Below are 21475 nucleotides of genomic sequence, written 5' to 3'. Positions count from 1 at the left end.
TGGAGACAGAGTTGGTACAAAGCTCAAGCTGCCAAGGACATCCAACAACTTCCTGATTGCAAAGCATTTTTAAAAGCTCCTTAGCCAATCAGCATGCTTCTAAAAGTTACAGACAGCTGTCTTAACCAATTCGTAATAGCGCATGTACAACTGTTGAACACAATTCTGGCTTGTTATGCCTTGACATAACAATACACAATATCCCATTAAAAGGCTCAAACTTATCTATCTCGCTAAGCATATTTTTTTGCAACTCCAAAATCTATCTAGGCCAAACCTAGAAACCCTTTGTTTTAATGTCCTTGATACTGCATAACTCTATCTTCTTCTAGTTTTCACAGGCAAAGCTGAATCCTAAATCCTTTTGCTTTATTTTCTGAAGCCTGCTTTTATTTCTCACACCTAAAATCCTTTCCACCTTTTGTGTTTCCCCACAGCTTATCCTTCTCATTTAGGAAGAAAGGTACAGATTAAATGAACCTATCTCAGAAAGTCTAATTAATTTTCTGGGTTTGGCTCTCCTTGTAGAGTGAAGAAGTTCCCTAAGGCAAGTAAGAAATAAAGCAAAATTGTCTGTTTGGGTTCACACTGGAAAAGTGAGTACTACACAGGCAAAATTCCTCAGACGCAGATCTGAAAACATGGTTTGTTTGTTTTTTTCCTATCCATATGAAGGAAGTGGGTTTTTATGCCTCAGTGCTTTGTTGTGGGTTGTTACACTCCTGAGCTGTACTACAGGCACAGCTGTTGCCAGTAAACAGCCTGAGCCTCAGTCTCACAGCCAGATGAGTACCATTAAACTCTTACCTTTCACCCAGTTTTCAAGCTCCTTGCATTTCATGTTCATGAAAATAACAGGTATTTTTAGGTACCTGGCTCTTCAAAAGGCTATTTGAATTTACAAACATGTGCAGTTTAATTCACAAAGAAGATTTAGATGGTTACAAATATGCTTTCAGTTACAAAATTGACCTCTGAAAATTAGCTATATTAGATAAATAAAATATGGTAAAGGTTTGTATTGGCAGGAATAATGCATGGTGGGGTGTGAACTTTAACAGCTTTAAGAGCATGCAGGCCTCAGATACATTGATGAGTAGAAGGCTGAGTTCACTTGCACTAGAGAAGAGAATCTAACTCATTGTCGTGCTTTAATCCCAGCCAGCAGCCAAGCCCCACACAGCCATTTTCTCACTCTCCCACCAGCAGGGTCAGGGAGAGAATCAGAAGGATAAAATATAAAAAACTCATGTGTGGAATTAAAGACAGTTTAATAGGGAAAGCAAAAGCCAAACATGCAATCAAATCAAAACAAGGAATTAATTCACTCCTTGCCATGGGCAGGCAGCTGTTCAGCCGTATCTGGGAGAGCAGGGCCCCATCACACATAATGGTGACTTGGGAACACAAACACCATTCACTCCAACCTTCTACCTCCTCCTTCTCCCCACTTCATATAGTGAACATGATGTCATACAGTCTGGAACATCCCTTTGGTCAGTTGGGGTCAGCTTTGGCTGTGTCTCCTCCCAACCTCCCAAGCACCCCCAGCCTCCTCCCCAGCATGGCAGTACGAAAAGCAGAAAAGGCCTTGGCTCTGAGTAAGCCCTGCTCAGCAATAACAAAAACATCTCTATTATCAATCCTGTGTTCAGCATAAATCCAAAACACAGCCCCATACCAGCCACTGTGAAGACATTTAACTCTACCCCAGCCCAAACCAGGTCACATATTAGCACCACAGACACATGCACCATGGCTGCTCACAGAGACAAGCTGTTTCCACTGTATTGACCCTTCCAAGAAGTGTAGGCTTAACATCTCTTCTGCTGGTCCCTAAAATGTTAAGACCTTGTGGGAAGATATGTCATAGAGAAAATCCATTGATATTGCCTTCCCTGAAAATATCACCCTGCCTGGAACTAATAGCCACCTAAAACTCAGCAGCAGTGAGCCTGTGAGAGCCTGACTGTGTCAGCACATGGCCCCAGGGACCTCAGCAGCACACCTTAGGGCAGGGAGCAATCCAGCAGAATGACTTTGAATCACAAGAGGAGCTAACACTGTCTGTGTTACGGGTACGGTCCTGTCTAGCTGCAAGAATATCAGGGGTCATTGACACCAATTTTGTGGGCTCTGATGTCCTTTCATGGACAAGACCAGATGAGCAACATCTCACATCACAGTTCCTGCATATAATAGAAAGCAAGCAATACAAGTGTATCAGCTTATCCCATTTATGGTGAATCTAGAAGAGGGACTTTTTCAGCTTCCTAACCAAGCAAGCGAAGAGCTGAATGATATGCAATATTGTTTACTGTAGGAAACAGTATTATGTAATCATTGGTCATGCAGTTTGCAAAAACAAATAATTGGTGTATTTCCTACTTCTTTCAGGCCTAGCCTATATTTCTGCAGTGGAAAGACAAACAAATTAAGCTGTTCAGCTGACAACATTGAGCTTGGCCAGGTCATCTCCCCAAAATCTATTACTCAAAGGAGAGACAAACACTTTTCCTAGCAACAAATGAGTACCAAAATCTATTTTCTTCACTGAATTGCCTCTGGGAGACACCCATTTTAAGTCTGGTTGCTCAAATTTGGTGGTCTTGGTCATTGAATCATAGAATCGTTAGGTATGGAAAAATCTCCGAGATCATCAAGTCTGCCCTTTGACCAAATACCACCATGCCCACTAGAACATACCACAGAGTGTCACATCTATTCTTTTTTTGAACTTCATTCACTTCCATGGATGGTGAATCCACCCTTTCCCTGGGGAGCTCATTCCAATCCTCTACCTCTCTTTCAGTGATGGAATTTTTTTGACCCTGGTGCAACTTAAGTCCATTTACCCTTGTCCTATCACTACTTGCCTGGGAAAATAGGCTGACCCTTTATGATCTCATATTTCCTTATATTAAATTACACTTCAAATTGGACATCATCTCAGTGAATACCCACTGGTATGTTTGTCACCTGTTTTAGATTAACTCCCTTCCAAAAGAGTAGGATCAATGATGTGCACTGTGTTAAGGCCTGATGCTAGAATCCTGGCAGTCAATTCCATGTTCAAAAAAATGGGGAGGATGAACTTTCATGATGGCAGTCTAAGCAAGGAAGTCTCTTTTTCTGCAGTCCCCAGCTGTCAGAATGCCACTCACTAAAGGAACACAGCAGGTAATGTTGAAATTGTGTCCCTTAAACTGGCAGATACTCACTTGAAACCTGAACATATTCTACTGTCAATCACACTGTTTAAAAAATCTTTTTTTAAATCATAGTGCTGCTAACTCACCTTTCCTGCAAGGTGACTTTCTATAAATAGTTAAGTATTTTAAGAGTGCTATATTTTAGATTGAACAAAAAAGGAAACGTTTACCATTTGCTTCACATGGAACACAGTAATACTGTCTGGTTCAAAGTCTTACCTGGACTTAAACTCATGAGTCACACATGTCAAGGCTTTGCTAAATTTCTCCAGGGGCTGACTAGGAGGTTTTTTGGGCTGCAGATATTCTGGACCATAAGCAGAAATAGCTTGGGACTGATGAGAACTACTAAGCTTGAAGGCTGCAGACAGAGGGCAAGTCAGAACAGAATTACTGCTTCTTTTTTGTAGGGTTTGAAATAGTCTGCTCTCTCCCCAGTGCCTCTAATCACTGGCTGTACGTGTAGCCTGTGTACAGGTCTGAAGCTAACAAAGCATTTAAGCATGTTGTCAGAGAAGGTTGAGACTGCACATAATTCACAGCTGATGACAGCATAAAAAGAAGTTACTTGCAGACTCAACCTGCAATGCTGACAGTCTGAGCCAAGAGGGTCAGAGAGAGGATTACTTTAATCAGATTCAAGTTACCTTTTTTCCTCTGCTGTTACTAAGCAGTGAAGTTGGTAGTCAGGTAGATTTCAAGGAGTATAAATGAGTCAGCAGTTCCATGTTAGGACTGCTTTCAAACTAATTTTCTTTCTTACTAGCATTGCCATTTTCCCAGAGCTTTCTGTGGGATGTTATTACTTTTTTTTTTTTTTTTAAAATACTCCAGAATCATCTAAGCAGAGAAACTATGGGCTGTTTGCTCTGTCACAGATAAGGTGAATGGAGGAAAGTATCCCACACTAAGGGCTGTGCTTTTGTCCAGCTGCTAGTAGAAAAATCCAAAGTTACCCCCAAACAATAAAAATTAATAGTACCCCAATAGTACTACATTTATGTTCCCTGCTCTATCCCAGATTTTCAAACTAATCTCAGCAAGTGACTGAGCCTTGGTACTTTAAAGCGTTCATAAGTATCCAATTCCCAAGAATTTCAGCAGGAGTAGTCTTTCACTGCTTTGTGGTTCTGGGATTTAGCTTCTCTATACCTCACATCTTCATTTGTGAAATGGAATAAAGAGAATTGAGTTCCCACTGTAGCCTCCCCTTCCCAGCATAGCATTATGAGGCAGAACAGTGCAGAGCTAGTTAGCTGCTTCTCTGCAGCAGAGGAAACTTCCCTGGCCTCAGTCCCTCCCCTGCCTAACTCACCCTTCCACCAAAACTCTTAAAGAACATGTCCAAGTACTTTACTAAATCATAGCCTCTGGTACAAATTAGGAGGAGCAGCTTTCATTACCTTCCTCAGACTCCTGAGAAAAATGAAAGGCAATACCAAGATGAAGTCACTCAAATGAGGAGATAAGTAATCAATACCACACAGTCCCAGACTACTCCCATCTGGAATTAATACACGTGGCAATCATTTGAAAGCAGAGAAGCTGAAGGTTGAAGCAGTGGAAGGGAAAGAGGAGAGAGTATATTTCTATCTTTGAGACCATGGAATGCAGCAACACAGAAGATGGGGAAGCTTAATTTGCAAATAAAAAATAATAATGTGCCTGCAAGTAAAGTGTACATTAATCAGCACTGTGCTTCTCTATAGCAGAACTTTGTGCTTTTAGTCACTGAGGTTTTTTTCTACACTTGACAATGATATACAACTACTGGGTAAAACCCTTAAGTACTGTTTTCTAAATCTATATTTATATTGGAACAGATAATTTATCTTTTTGACAATATTAGTCACCCAAAATACAATCTGTAAATTAAAAATCGTATAATATTGTTACCCAGAAATACTCCATCCAGCTGAGAACATTTGTTTTCTGTGTTGCTCTTCTAGTAGAAAAAAAGGTACTATCTTATTCATTTAACTATATCTGTATTAATTATGTCATAATTTTGCTGTAGTTTTCTCAGCTTCTGTAAATTAAATGAAAGAGTTGACTCCTCGAGAACCTCTTCAGATTCTATGTTTTGAAGATTTATATATATTGCAAAGTGTTAGAATATATTTTGTCAGACATTTAAAAGTCTAAAATTCTTTACTAAGCTGGACAAAACAATCTAATACAAAGCACATAGCTTAAAGCTCCTGAGTAGCTCCACTAGTTTACATAGTCGTGGGCCACTTGCACACCAAGAGCCTGGTATGAACTGTTTCACTAATACACCATAGATGCTGTTGTTATTTTGCAGAGATTCTCCATTTTCTCCATTTCTGCCACCAAAAAAATGTTCTGTAGTTGGAGCCAAGAAATGACCACCTGTTGCCCTAAAGCAGTCATCCATGGCAGGTTCCTTCCTAGGCATCTGTAGGCACACCAAAATCCATGAAAATATCAATGGGAAAGGAAAAGAATTACTTAAATTTTCAAGCGCCTACCTTATCTCCAGAATCACCTGGTAGAAACCTTGAAAGATTTTCCTTTAAGACTTTAAAAAATAAAAAAGACAATAGACAAAAAGGAAACACACTCCTTAAAAAAACTCCACTGTATTAACAATCTCCAAATCAGTTATAATTTTATATGTAGCTGCACTGTAGAATTTGATGTCTTTGTAAACCTAATTGCAAATTAGATTACAGAGCAAAAGTATGATTCATTGTAATCCTCAGGCCTACTGAACTAGATAAATCCTGATTACATTAAATTCTTTCCTTTTTTTTTCATTTTAATAGTAATTTTTGGCTGACAGATATCAAAGCCCTCTGAAAATTTTGCAAAATAAGAATTATCTCTAGCTCATATACTACGTTATGCCTATAGGTTAAAAACGTTTATCAGGTGCCTTGTAAGGTGACACATTCTATTTTTCTGTACTTTTAAAGTACCAGCCTCCCTTTTCAGATAATTTACTATCAATATGGACATATTAATTCTCTAGCATAAGGAATTGGTTAGCACTGGAAAACATTTTTCACTAAGTCAGTTCTTTTTAATTTTTAACCCATTAGGACCATCATTTGGAGTGTTTCTGTTGAATAAAATATTATCTCTGCTTTTCAGATCCATTTCAAAGACCAAGTAGGAGGCAAATCAATAGAAGTCAGGTTTCATTTGTTTATCTACTGAGAAAGTGAGGTGGTTCTTTTCAGATATATTCACATCTGTATATGTATATCACATATATATATCACACATATTTATATTACATCTATATAACATATAGATGTATTCACATATTCAGCTCCATCTCAAGCTTTTTCAAAGTTCAGTATCTGCTTTTAAAAGATATTTTGACTTTGTTCCTGGTGTTTTGCCAACTGACAAATGCAGGATCTTCATGTTCTGCAAGTTTTCTCTAGATTCACAGAAGTCAACGGAATTTGTTCAGCCATTAAGGCTGTGTCAGATTTCAGAGTTTGGACAAAAAAAGCCTCTCTAAAAGACTTAGGTCTCTTTTTCTAGTCAAAGTTTTGTCCTTCTGTAAAAGCTGAAAAAGAAGATATTGTCCATTGAAAGCCTAAATAGACCAATATTTGAATCCCTAGCATGCCATAAAACATGAATGGTGCTAATCCCTTTCCATCACTACTCTTGTGCATTTTTGACAGAGCCTGCTGAATGGGACATGAAGGCTCTCTACCCAGTAATCTCAATACTATATTTTCATAGCATGCTCTACAGATGAGAAATTGAGCTCGTTAGTCCCTCTGAAGTTGACAGGATGCATTTCAAAGAACTGAAAGCATATCTCAACCAGATTGTTGAGAAACAATTTTAAAGCTACCTGTAGCTGTCAACTTTTTTCCCTTTTAAAATCACTTTCTTCATTTTGTACAACAAAAAAATAGTAAATGCCTATTTCATTAATTACCTACATTAGGCTTGATGAAATCAGTGATCATTTTACTCTGTTTTTTCTGCCTTCCTTGGTCCATCTTTATTCAACCTAAGGTTCACCTCTTTCTCACTGTACACCTTTGGTCTGTACTCAAGAATTTTATTTTGATGTGACACTCAAGGTGATTCAATTATATCAAATAATTGTTTTATTATTTTTGTTCCCCATGAGAGACTACAGTATTACTCACATGACTAGTTCTGCAAATCAGCAGTTCTCAAAATTTAAGACCTTATGAGGTCAGAAGTAATTTATGTATATCTCATTTTATAAAGTACAGTTATGAACTCTTTTAGTTACACTAGGCTAGTTTTTAGCATGTATGTGTGAGGCAATTGGGTTCTGAATACAGGCCGATCAAAAGTCTTCCCCAAAAATTTCCCAGTAAATTCAATATCAGTTTTACATAGAGATATCATAATTACACAGAACACCAGGCAATCTAAACAGCATTATAAAACGTGACTTTATCTTTTTTCCTCAGATATTAAAGAGTTCCTACTTAACTTGGACCAATAGAAAAAGAAATTTAATCACTGTAATGAAAAACAGTACCTGTGCATATATTTGTCCCATCTTCCGTCAATATTTGTAAGTGAGAAAGAGAGATTTTTGCATATATACCTATATATGCATATACACGCACATTTAAAAATGAGGTGTTTATTGCACTGTGGTTTCATTTCACAGCTCAGCTAAACTGCAGAAAAGAAAATTTCCTACTTGCCAACTACATAGTCAGTGTGAAAAGCCTTTAGTTACCCTTGTAGTTAAAGAAGATCATACTAGAAGAGGTTCTTCTTGAATGCTCCAGAGATGTGTGTCCATAATTCAATACAATCACAGAACTGTGAAATTATTGTGTAGGGACGATTCATACAGAGGCAATCTATGGCAAATGTAGTCACAACTGCCTTAAACATGAAATGCCAGGAAATGTCAGGAAAAACAAACAGAATAAGCACATGTGCACTCAAACATCTCATGACTGGATTTTCAGAAAACTGTTTCATTTGGTTTGTTATTGTCAGAGTATTTTCAGTACTGTGTCAATAATAACTGTCATGAGAAGGTGTTCCAAAATACAGTTTTTCAGAACCTTTCAAAATCAGTACTTACAGGAAAGAATTCTCTTTTTTCCCAAGATTTTAATATAGAGAAGAATAACAGCTAAATACAGAAAAAGAAAATCTGTCTTCAGCTTCCAGTGGGCAGCTCAACTGGTTTTGTGAAAGAAGGGCACAGACCTGCCTTTGCTCCCGTGGATATAAAGGGGAGCAAAAGTCAGCTAAAAGACAGCTATATGGGATAAAATTTCAGCAACAGTCCTTACTCCCTGCTGGCTCTGTGTATGGTAGGGAGTAAGATACTTTGGGGAAAAAGACTGTATAAAATCATCAGTTGTCCCTGTAAATCAAGAGTCAGGGACAATGAGTAAACGTATGTTCTCTGGTCTGCTGCTCAGATGGATTTCAAAGTCTTACAATAGGCCTTGAAGCTTGAATGAATGTGACAAGGTAGCCCCACCTGAGGGCAGGAATATCTCAAAATATCTGAGGTAAATACAGTGGTTATTTGGATTTTGAGAAGCTCATGTGTTTCTTAATTGGACACTTGGGCATGCATCCACACACCATTCAGCCACCTAAAAAAAAGAAATTAAGCTCCTAAGTATCTCTGATGCTGTACATACAGAGCAGGTATTAATAAATGCAGTGGCATATTAATAAATGAAGTGTCACTCTGCTTACAAGGAGTGGCTCCTGTTTAAATTAAATGGGATGTACTTGATCAGAGGTAAGTAAATGAAAAGCAATGTCTAGGGCACATTAACATGAGTTAGAGAGATGAGAAGAAGATATGAATCTGAGGTAACTATGTCTCCTTGGTTACATGGAATGTGGATGAGAGAGAAGAACAGCCAAGTAGATAGACTTGCTAATTTGGGATTAATTTTAATAACATGCAAGCTTACTCTTTCATGTGAAGATTCTGACCTATGTAGGGTTTGTTAGAAATTGTTATTTGTTAACTGTATATTGTTAAGTGTTTTAGAAAGTTGTATCTAAGATAAATAAATAATTTGTAACTTTGGATATAGTGAAGCAGGGGACTGGATTTTCCTGAGCTTCAAATTACTAAAACTTTCTTTTGAATTCACAGCTACCAGCAAAATTTGTAGCCTAGCTGTTATGAAAAGTCTGGAGAAAAAGGCAGGTGTTTACTCTTAATTTAATTCCACTTTGAATTATAGATTTTTTTTATGCCAGCTGATTAAACTGGACTGAATTCCACTGCTGGGGTCTGCATAATACTACCAATTTACCTTTCCAATTAAGCCACATTTTTTTCTTTGTTGGACTGAATTAAACATTCTGTAGACCTGTCAAAATAATCAGTGGGATCAGCAGATGGCAAAAATTTAGTTCAGGATTTTCTTTTAGGCTGGTCATCTGGAGACCAAGTAACACCTCTGACAAGTTATATAGATTTACACACTGGAGGAAGTGTTTTATCCAATATATTTGATTTTGTGGATACTACTTAAAAACTGTACAGTTGGCATGTACATTTTTCTTTTACCCTTTCCTTCTGTTGGCACTAACGACAACAAATTTTATCAAGGTGTCAGTTCATAACAGACCTGATTTTTTACCCTTGTAAATATTTTAGTCACCAAAATTCCAGTTTGATTCCAAGCTCTTCCATTTACACACTTGATAGAATATAGTTTGAAATCTGATTGGACAAAGTGAGGAAAGAAATCCCTTTATTCCAATTGCCTCAAAAGCCTAAATTATGGAAGACACTGCAATGCTGGGAAAATCCCTCCCTCTACTGAAAAGTTCTTGAAACCCAGGACTGGTTTCAGCTACAAAGCTGAGCAGGTAATAAGACATCATGGGACATATATAACACAATTGGAAAGATGTCTCTACCTCCTAGTAAATCCTTTGCTCTTTGAATTGTCATTTCTTGTGAGAGTCATTTTTCCAGCATGCTGGGTTGACAAGTGGGGCTAGAGGTCAGAGATATGCTCTGTATTGTTTTGCTGATGCTGTCTTAAATATCAATATAAAAAAATTAAATATTTTCTCAAGGTGATAGTCAGTGAATTATCTCAACCCTCCGGGCTAAGGAGAGATATCTTTCTTAACTCACTCTGTTCTCACAGATCGTCCTTTGCTACATTCCTTTCTGTGTAAGGTTAACTAAATTTTAAAAATATTTAAAATTAATTTAATGTTTTAATACCTAGTATTTTAAATTAATTGTAGAATAACAAAGTCACTTTTTCATAGAGATTTGATCAAAAGTAACTCAAATTGGCATGAAAAAATATGTTGAAAGGCATACCAAAGTTTCTCAGTGCTGAACATTGATTCAGGGAAGCATGACACAAAACAAAAAATATCCACAACAGTCACATTTTGTTATATCTCATTGTATGGTCTGACCACACTCTGAGGAGCAAGGATATATAATACTGGTAGGCAAGTACAAGACAGTGCACAGATATGCCAGCTCCTGGGCAGAACGATAGGGAAGCAATTTTTCTTAGGTGATAGTAGAACAGAAATGCCAGTCATGTAACCACAGAATCATTTGCCAAATCCACAAGACTCGACAGATCTGCACTCATCTCTTTGTCACTGCTTAAAAATCATGAGTTTTTTCAGCTGCAGTGTCTGTGTGTGATTTGTCAAGGTGTTTTTTAAGGCGTGGCTGAAGGTCAGTCTCCACAAATCCATTATCACATCAAAGTGACTGATTGCTGTCAAGCTGGCCTGAGTCAAGAGTCAGCAATGAGCTGTGTTTATTTATCATGACAAGGGGTGTGGGTAAGATGTGAGGCACCAATATCCATGGAATGTGAACTCAAAAGAGTGTATGTGACAAACATTTTGCCAATTAAGACTTATCCCTCTACAGGCAAATGACTTGATAATTGAATCAATCATGGAGACATTCAAAAGGGTCTTTAGTAATTACAGAAAGAGATAATGTATGATAGCCAGAAAACAGGAATATCTTATTACTTTCTGCAGATCTTGAGGAACAAACCCTCTTAAGAAAAGGGAAGAGAGACCTGCTGGTTTAGATCTTGACACAACTAGATGTAACATTACTCCTCTGTATGTTCCATCTAAGTATTTTGTAACTATAATGTCCATATTTGGAATTTGTAGCCAACTTTTATTGTCTATTTACCTTAATCCAGCTTGTGCTGCAAATGATTTCAAGGTCCCAGCAATATGACAGTGTTCATTCTGGCAGGTCAGTGACCCTCGTATCAGGACACTGGACAGGATGGCAGTGCTGTAGAGCACTCCAACAGATCCAACAGGCAGCTTCTCCATGTAGCTGGTAGATCAGGGAGATAATAAACATGGAGTTTTATGTGGTAGAAGTGAACTGTGGCACTTCTGGAGTCAGCCTGGTGAACACAGAATTAGCAATAGGACAGTGGTCCAAGTGTCCTTGAAACCCAGCTACCCTGGTGAGTTCATTTCACTGGGAAAGTGTGTGAAACAGCTGCTTTATAAGTTAAAGCAGTAGAAGATTTTTAACAGTGATAATACTTCTAAATACTACCATTTTAGAGCTAGATGTCCTTTCAGAAAGTGTTTTAACAGTGTGCTGGACAATTTCTCCTTGAACTCCTCTCCTTTTACATTACTACTAATCCAGGTATTTTAGAACTATATACCCATTATTACCCATCACTTATGAAAGTCTAAACTATAGAGATAAATCTTCAGCAGCTGCCTATAAGCAAATGGATTAAGACAGATGTTGGTAGGTAAGGACTGTGCTGTGCACAAATGGGCTGAAACATCGGTCAAGAAGCGCTATGAGACATAGCTCCCTTTACTGCAGAAAGACATATGATGTAGGAAACCCTTGGGACCCATCCCCACTGTTAAGTACAGATTGAAAGTATGATTTTTTTTATTTCCTTATTTTGAACCTGCCATCATCTTAGTTGCTTCACACACAACAACTTCAGGGATTATTGTGGAAATACTTACAGCTTTTTCCGGCTAGGCTCATAGTTCAATACCTTAGAAAGCCTCAGGCAGCCTAGAGAGGTAGCACGGGCAATCCAGCATTTCAGTAGCTCTAAAAGCGGCAAAATGGTAGCTGCAAAGCTGATACCACCAGTGGAAGCAGAGGGAGAAATATAGTCTTCGGTTGCCAATTCCTGCAATTAGAAGCTTTCAAATAGAGACAGAGACAAGATGTTCACAGAAGGGAGGTAAGCCAAAGAGGGGGGGCTCCTCTTGGGCCCTTCTTCTATTCGGAGAAGGGGAAAGGGGAGGACTGGGGGCAGACCCTGGGTGACCGGCCAATCAGATACTGCTAAAGAGTTTGAGTTACATTTGGTTTTGCCCACGCTTGGAACAAAGGAGTTCAGAACACATGGCAGAGGCAAATCCTGGCTTGTCTTGGGGTGGGGGAAGGGGAGCTCAGAACAGACAGCAACAGATTACAACCTAGAAATTGTCACAGAAAAAAAAGTCATGCAGCAAAGCTGTGTGCTTATATTACAAACCTGACTTTCATCAATTAATACTTATATATGCATGCATATGTGCATATCTATCTGTGTGTGAGAGAGAGAGGGTATTAAAATTATGTATGTACTATAGTTTTAAGTACCATACTTTAAAATAAAATCCCATCCTTTAAAATACTTCACATAGTATAATGAATATGCATATATATGTTTTATTCTGTTCCTCTGGTTAGTATTACTCTTGAATTATGCAACCTGAAATGAGAGGATTGAGTCTCTTGAGTGATCAAAGAGGGTGAAAAGGTGCTTGCTTATTTATTTTCTACATCAAACAGAGCTTTGTTTTTCTAACAATGAGCTAGATTAATTTCAGCTATTTATTCTCCCCGTGAAAGCTGCTAACCCCTTTTTTTACTATTTAAGCAGGAACTGCTTGCCATTTTCATTTACACTCATCAGTAATGGTAGAGAACTCTCTATTCAGTGCAATAGCCTCATTGCATTAGCCTCCCTTCTGTTTTGCATGGTTCTATTCTTTCAAATATCTGTGTATCAAGAGGAATTTTCTTTTACCTCATACCTGAACCTCCCATAAATGTAATTTTTTGTTGGTGGCATCATAAGTACCCTCACAAAGGGAAAGTTTTCACAAAGGGTTAGGGTCATCACATTAATAAAACCTAGATCTAGGTATGCACAAAGAAAGAGCATCCATTTGCAATCACCCATCTTCACTAATTAGCCACTTAAAGAAAAACCAACCCCTAAATAAATGATAGATCCAAATGTTTTTGAAACTTGACTGAGTTCATAAGTTCACTTCTAAAATATTCATCCTGATGTCAAAATGGTAATGATACCAAGAAATTGTTTTCAGTGTCTATATCACAGGTATTGTATTTTATTTCTTTCTCTTTCTTTTTTTCTTTCTTTCTCTTTCTCTCTCTCTCTCTCTGTTTCTCTCTTTTTTTTTTTTTCAAGAATAAGCACAGAATTTGAATTTTGGATGGTTATCTGCAGACCATTAACAGGACAACACATGCATTCAGAGGGTCACATAAGTGCAGTGATTTTTCAGTGACTGTAGGGATAGGACTTTTATTTAGTTCCTGTGACAAAAGTTGTAGCAATAAAGATTGATTGAAGACACTGATGATACTGGAACAGGACTTCAGCTAGAATGAACCAAAGCATCTGAACTGAGGACCTAGTCCATTATTTCAAAAAGTCTTTGTTCATTTTCTGTACTTTTGGTCTACTGCCAAATACACTTAAGATTGCACTGATAACAGTTCAAGTTCAGCCAAACAGCTACACAATACCAAAGCACAACAGGTGACATAGAAGAGGCAAAAAAGAAAATCTGTAGAGTTCATATGTGTGTCTGCCAAGTATGAACTTACCTATATGTCGTGGGTTGGGTTTGTAACCGGGCGGAAACACCAATTTATTGTAGTGGTTTGGTCCAAAATACTCATTACTGTTTATCTTCTGTGAGATAAGAATTAGGAGAAATGCAAAGCAGGCACCAAACTTGAAAGAATAGAAAGAAGTTTATTAACAAACCTAAAAGAAGGAAAAAAAATTATACCACCTTCAGAACTCTCCTCCTCCCCCCACCTTCCTCCCTTCTCCCACTGACAATGTAAAAAGACAACCCTTGAGATGTTCAGTCTGTTTACCACTTCCATAATAACCTTGTTCAGTCCATTTAGAAAGAGAAGTCTCTTCTTGCTTGTGCTATGAAAACATTATCACAACGAGACAGCCGCCCACTTCCAAATAACTTTGTTCAGTCCATTTAGGAAGAGGAGTCTCTCTGCTCACATGTGAGTCCCTTCCCCCCCCCCGACTTGCAGCTTTTCCCGCAACTGTTTTCGAGGGTCCACTCTTGAAGATTTTGGGGTACAATTTTAAGGTTGAGCCGTTCAGAAACAAAAACAGAGGCCCTTCTCCTTCCCTGGGAGCAAAGGGTCTTCATCATCTTCATCATTAGGACTATCTCCGGGAGCATCTCTAGGAACTGAGGTTTTCTCCTTTCCCGTTTGGAGCAAAAGTCCTCATCTGGTTCATCTCTCCCTGTCCAAACTTCTCATGAAATTACAGCTGCGTCAGCATCTGCCTATCTCAGCGCAGGTGCTTTTGCTTACGAGTTGAACACTCCACCTCCCATATCTTCATGAAATTACAACAGGATACTCTGATATATCATAGCTTCACAACAGAATTTCAGCTTTAAGCATCTCCTCTCTCTCTTCCCTCAGGTTTTCAGCTCTTCACAGCAGTAAAAGGGTTAATCTCACCTCGGCCTTGCAGCTTTGCAGCTGGAATGTTGAATTTTCTTATCGCAGTGGAGAGGGGGGAGAGCCGAGCCGATCCGGCTGCCCACGGCAACGCAGTGGGGGGGGTTCCATGGCTGGAACAGGGCCCATCGGCTCCAGGATGGCCGTGGCCCGGCCCGGCCTGGCCCAAGCAGGGCCTGGCCAGGCCTGCTGGCCCCCACACGGGGCCCGCAGCCACCTGTCCCAGCGCTGGAAACGAGAGAGAGAGAGAGAGAGAGAGAGAGAGAGCTGTGAGGGGTTTGTCTATTCTTAAGTGTGTATCACAGAGGCAGTCACAACTTTAAGTGGCTTAAAGAATTGTCCATATTCAAACTGGCCAGCTGATAGGTTCTATCAGTTCCCAGAGGAAACTGTAAGCACCCCTTAGCAAGGACATCCCTTCCGGGACCATGCTTGCTAACCTATGACACTATAAAATAATGGCTGTAGAGGCTATCAGGATGTTACATGATTGCAAGCATGTGATGATGTGTATGCTCAATCATAGTGTGTAGAAACCCAAAAGCAGCAGTTTTTCTAAAACACTCTCCTAGCCACTTTAATAAGAGCTTATAGAATAACCACAGAGGAATGTGAACAAGTGTAAAATACATTGTAGTGCAGATGTGGTGCTATGGATGCTCCGTTTCCCCTTTGCTCAGGGCACATCCTCATCTGCTGGCAACCACAACACATTAATGATAACACAAACATCTTACGTGCGGTGATGTTGTAAATAGATGTCTTGTTTCACTAAGTTGAAAATGCTTAAATACCATAGAGAGCCTACAAGCTGAAGAGATTTTCATATCATTGAAATGAATAGAGCCTGTATATCCAAAGTTTCTCTAAAACTTTCAGCTTTGTTTTCAAATACATGTTTATGACCTATACATCTACTAGGAGTATATTTATTCTTAAAGTATTAATGTGAGTAGTAATGTGCATTATTCTTTGATTATTACATTTTAGTATACTGAGGCTAACAAATAAAAATAATAAATTCTCTGGAAAATATAGCTCAGTTGTTCTACATGTATTTTGAATTTACATTGTATTTATTGAATATTTTCTGCTCAAAAAAGATATTCCATCATCGAAAATTGACTGAGGAGGAAATGTGTGAAAACTTCAGAAAACCTTGATGATTGTGTTCAATGGGGGAGGAACAGAAAGGGATGCAAACAGAAACAAATGGCAGCATTGCCAAGGCTCAGCTCAGACTTATTCTATGAAACTTGTTACATTTTTCCAACAAGGCCTTAAAATCCATCACAGAAGCATATGATTAGGATAAGCAATTAAACTTTGTTATAAGAGCAAGCGTTTCTGAGTAACCAGAGAGAAGTGTGCTCCAGTGCACATTTAAATGCTAGTATTAAGAACAGCAGCAGCAAGACAGAGAAAGAGAATGCAGGGGTTCAGCAGAACAAATTACTACACTGGTTTTCAGAGTATTTCACTTGTTCCCCATGTTTCAATGTATGCGTGCCAAGGCTACTTCTATGTTCACTTTTTTCTTCCTTCTGGCTTCCAATAAGAAAATATTTGCTAATACTTGTTTTACCTACTGGTTAAGAGGAGCAGCTCTGCTGTCCTTTATAAACTGCTTTGCAGATCAATCAATAATACATGCAGTCAGCATCCCAGTAACTAAAAGGGGGTAATCATTTTTGCTTCAGTGACAATTAGAGGCAAAAGTACTATATTTGCAGCAATGAAATATCTATTAGTTAGTAACCTTGCTCATGTAAGTCCATTTTTCAGATTAAATACTGGTACATTGTGCATACACATACAGATGTCAATACATACAAAGTAGGATGAAATAACTGTCCTGTCAGTGTACTTATGGCAGCACATGATGTATTTATGGAGCAATTTCAACAAGGCTAAACTATGAAATGACCACTTCAACTACTATTTTATTATGATTGCAAAGTCATTATTGCAAACCATGGGCCCAACCCTTCTGTTATGCCAAGACTATCAAACATTTCCATGATAGCTGCTTCAGGCTGACAGTGAAGTACCTGTCAGAGAAATGAGAGCTTCTTTCTTTCTGACAGGTTCCTGTACTACACCATGCTATGCCAAAGCCCGGTAACAGCCATGAGCACAGAGCAGCAGCAGTGATGCAAACAGGGAGCTGCACAGCCCCGCAGCCTTTGCTGACAGCTTAAAATCATATTGATTGCTTGAGGGTAGTAACAACTTAAAAGCATAGCTGTATTGCCCTCTACCCCTCTTGCTGTATATCTTTTCCTGGCTTTTGAAAGCTAAGACTAGCTCTTTATAGGACCTGAATCTCATTGAGGCATTGAATTCAACTGGAATATAAATATCAAGTAAAAGTAATTTTAAAACCTCTATGAGGAAAACTTACTGTAGGTACAAAATACATTTAACTAAATCCTTCATATAATTATGTAGTCAGTGAAGAATTTTACTGGCACTCAATTTAAAGTCTTACACAGAGGCATAGTTCAGCTTCATCTTGGCCTTTCATACCTGTGAGATTTCAAACAAACTGCAGACTATCAGCCCCAGAATCTTGAAGCTTGTTAATCAAGGTATTAGCATATTCCAACAGATTGTTAACAAAGCAGAGACTGAAAAATGCAAACCAACATTAGAAAGGAGAGGTTTCAGCATACTTATGTTCTGCAAATGCTAAATAGCACTCAGAAAGTAATTGCAGATCTCGGACATAATCCACACGTCTTGTTCTAGTATTAGAAGTGAATTGTGGTGAATCTTTATCTCAGGAACAGGCTGATTAGGATTTTCTTGCTAAAAATGAAAGACTCATCACCTGTTGCAGTTGTCTTGTGCTTATTTGGCAGCTGCTAATCCTTTATATAAATTTCAAGTGAAAGGAATTTAGCAGCCAGAAAGGATCTGTGCAGCTGAGACTGGTGGAAATGTTTATTGAAGGCCCTCCAGAAGGTTTCCAGCTGTTTCTTCCACCTGCTTTACTCTAAAGCCTGGTGCAGAAAAATGGAAACAGCTGAGTCCAGATGCCCATTCTGGGATTCATTTCAGTGTAGATCAGCACAAAAACTTCTTGGACATACGAAAACTATGTGGCCTGTGTAAGGTGGCTGCCAGTAACTTATTTGTGTCCTTCAGATGGCACATTCTGATGTCCATGCCAGGAACGGTGAGTGGAAATCTTAGCTGCTGGTACCAAAATCTTCACCGCGTTGGCCAACTTTGACATGGTCTCGATATCGCAGATTAATATCCTCGTAGTGTAGTCTGGAGGGTAAATTTTGTTTCCCAATGTGACGAGAACAAGAATGTAAGTGGCATAGTATCTTTTTAAGGACATTATAAGTAAATAAATGGTCCTGCTGAATACAAGACCTGCAGAATAGAGAAAGAGCTAAAGATTGTATGCAACTCCTTAGAGCTGGTTATAAAGCCATAAGTTCAGAGTGAGGTTCTTGCTGATGAAAGCTGTCAAGAGTAGCTGAACTTAAAAGGGCTTTCCTGGGTGCAGAAAACACCTTTCTCTAGAAATTAAAATACCCGAAAGTGACTCCCATTCAATGTAAGGAAAAGTGGCAGCATCCTTATTTCAACAGTCTAGATTGTGTGACTATTCTTTCTCTATGAAATCAAGTCAATTAGCGAAACTTTTAATTAGAATGGCTATTGGTATGTGCTAGATCATAACCAGGTTGCTGCAGAAAGCAATCACAATTATTTAATCTAAGGAGAATTATTAAATAGAAGCATAACATCTGGAGCTTCTTGGGAAGAGAATAATATTAACCTAAAATACAGGGGATTAGAAATATGGAAGAGAGTAAAACAAAGGTCATCACCTGATAGAAATGTTTTTCATTATCTCATGGCAGGCATATATCCTATTAAGGTAAAAGAGGAAAAAGTGATCCTTGCACTCATGTCATGATTTAACCCCAGCTGGCAGCTACCACGCAGTCACTCTCTCACCTCCCCACCAGCAGCCCAACCAGCCCAAACCAGCATAACTTTTCTTTCCTATCAGCAGGAAACACACCTCACTGCTACCACCAGTAGAGCATGGCGAAAGTTGTCCTTTTTCCTAGGAATGAAGAGACTTTCTCCTTCAGATCTACTCTCTCCTGCTTGACAATTTCTCTCTCTGGGTTTGTTATTTTACTTCTAACTTTGCTTTTCATTCTCCATTTTTAGCTGTTTGCTGAATTTTCCTTTTTTTGCCACCTTCTGTTTCACTGCCTAGTTTTTTCACACTCTCCTGTTGACTCAGCATCTTTCTCTTTGATCTTACATTTTTATTTTGCTTTCTGATCTCAGCCTTCTCTCCAGTGCAAAGTAATCCTTTCTGTACATAGAGAAAGAGGGGTTTAAACTAAAGTTTCTGGAGGAGGGGAACCTCATTCCATCCTACTCTTACCAGTTTGATGTCATTTTCAGAAAGAGATGCCCAGAGCTTGGAGAGGCATCACATGTCAGGGGGAGAGCACCTGAAGAGCAGCACAGAGGAATTCCAGCTACTAGGTCAGCCTCTTGGGGGGCCCAACTCAAATGCCTCTATGCAAACACAGGCAGCATGGGGAGTAAACAAAAGGAGTCTAGAGACCTGCACACGCCTGCAGGGCTATCATCGCATTGACATCGAGAAGATGTGGTGGGAGGGCTGCTGTGACTGAAGTGCTGGAATGGAAGGATGCAGGCTCTTTAGGAAGGACCGGCTGTGCAGAAAAGGAGAGGGTGTCAATGACCAACTGGGGTGCATAGGGGTAGATGAGGATCTGACTGAGAATTTATGTGTCAGGAACAAGTGACATTATACTGGGGCTCTGCTACAGGTCACCCCGACAGGAAAACTTAGCAGATGACAGATATAGACAGACACGAGCACCGTCACGTTCATAAGTCCTGATCCTCATGAGAGACTTCAATCATCCCAATATCTGTTGGAAGAACAGTCCAAGAGGTTCCTAAAATTCACTGGTGTTAACTTTCTTTTGCAAGTGAGAGGAGCCAATGAGAAGAGGTGCTGTGCTGGACCTTGTTCTCACAAACAGGGAGGGTCTGATGGGGAATGTGAAGCACAAGGGCAGCCTGGACTGCAGTGGCCATGACATGGTGGAGTTCAGGATCCTAAGAGAAGTGAGGATGGCACTCAGCAAGCCCTCTGCCCTGGACTTCAGAAGAGCAGACTCTTCAGCGATCTGCCTGGTAGACTACTGTGGAATACAGCCTCCATTCCTACAGAGGGAAGAGAGGCCCAAGAAAATGGGTTAATATTCAAGGATCATCTCCAAGACCAGAAGCTATGACAACAAAGAGGAAGTCAAACAAAAATGCCAGAAGACCTGTGTGAATGAACAAGGAGGTCCTGGACAAACTCAAACATGAAAAAGGATCCTACAGAGGGCAGAAGCAAGGAAAGGTAGGAATACAGAGAAATTGTCCAAGAAGCCAGTGATGAGGTTAGGAAAGCTAAAGCCCAGATGGAATTGAATATGGCCAGTCATGTCAAGGGCAACAAGAAATTATTCCATAGGTGCATTGCTGATAAAAGGAAGGCTAGGGAAAATGGGGGTCCTCTCTGGAAGGGAACAGGAAACCTGGTAACCCAGAATATAGAGAAGGCTGAGGTACTCAATGACATTTTTGTCTTTCTTCTCTGAGAAATGTCCCAGCCATACCACCCAAGTTGCAGAAGGCAAAGACAGGCACTGGGAGAATGAAGAGCTGCCTGCTGTAGGAAAAGACCAGTTCCAAGTCTATTTAGGGAACCTGAAGGTGCACAAGTCCATGGGACCTGATGAGATGCATCCATGAGTCCTGAGGGAAATGGTGGATGAAGTGGCTAAGGTACCATCCATTATATTTGAGAAGTTGTGGCAATCTAGTGAAGTTCACACTGACTGGAAAAGGGGAAACACAACCTCTTTTTCCCCAGCAAGGGAAAAAAAGAAAGAACCAGGAAACTATAGGCCATCTCACCTCAGTGCCCATCCAGGTCATGAGCAAAAGCCACTGAAAACACTCTAAGGCGTATGGAAAATAAGGACATTTGTGACAGCCGAGAGTGGCTTCACTAAGTTCCAATAAAGACAGGCTGAGAGAATTGGGGCTGTTCAGCCTGGAGAAAGGCAGGCTCTAGGGAGTCCTTACTGCAGCCTTACAGTAACTAAAGGGGGCCTACATGAGAGCTGGAGAGCACTGCAAGGGCCTGTAGTGACAGGACAAGGGAGAATGGCTTTAAACTGGAAGAGAATGGGTTCAGATTAGGTACTAGAAAGATGTTCTTACTGTGAGGGTGATGAGACACAGGAACAGGTTGCCCAGGGAAGTTGCGGATGCCCCATCTCTGGAAGTGTTCAAGGTCCGTCTGGATAAGGCCCTGGTCCAGTGGAAGGTGTCCCTACCCTGGAGGGTTGGAAGAAGATGAGCTGTAAGGTCCCTTCCAACCCATATCATTCTATGAGTCTGTGATAAC

The sequence above is a fragment of the Corvus hawaiiensis genome, chromosome 1 (assembly GCF_020740725.1).
Source record: "Corvus hawaiiensis isolate bCorHaw1 chromosome 1, bCorHaw1.pri.cur, whole genome shotgun sequence".
In the NCBI taxonomy this organism is placed as follows: domain Eukaryota; kingdom Metazoa; phylum Chordata; class Aves; order Passeriformes; family Corvidae; genus Corvus; species Corvus hawaiiensis.
This window is presented reverse-complemented; position numbering follows the sequence as displayed.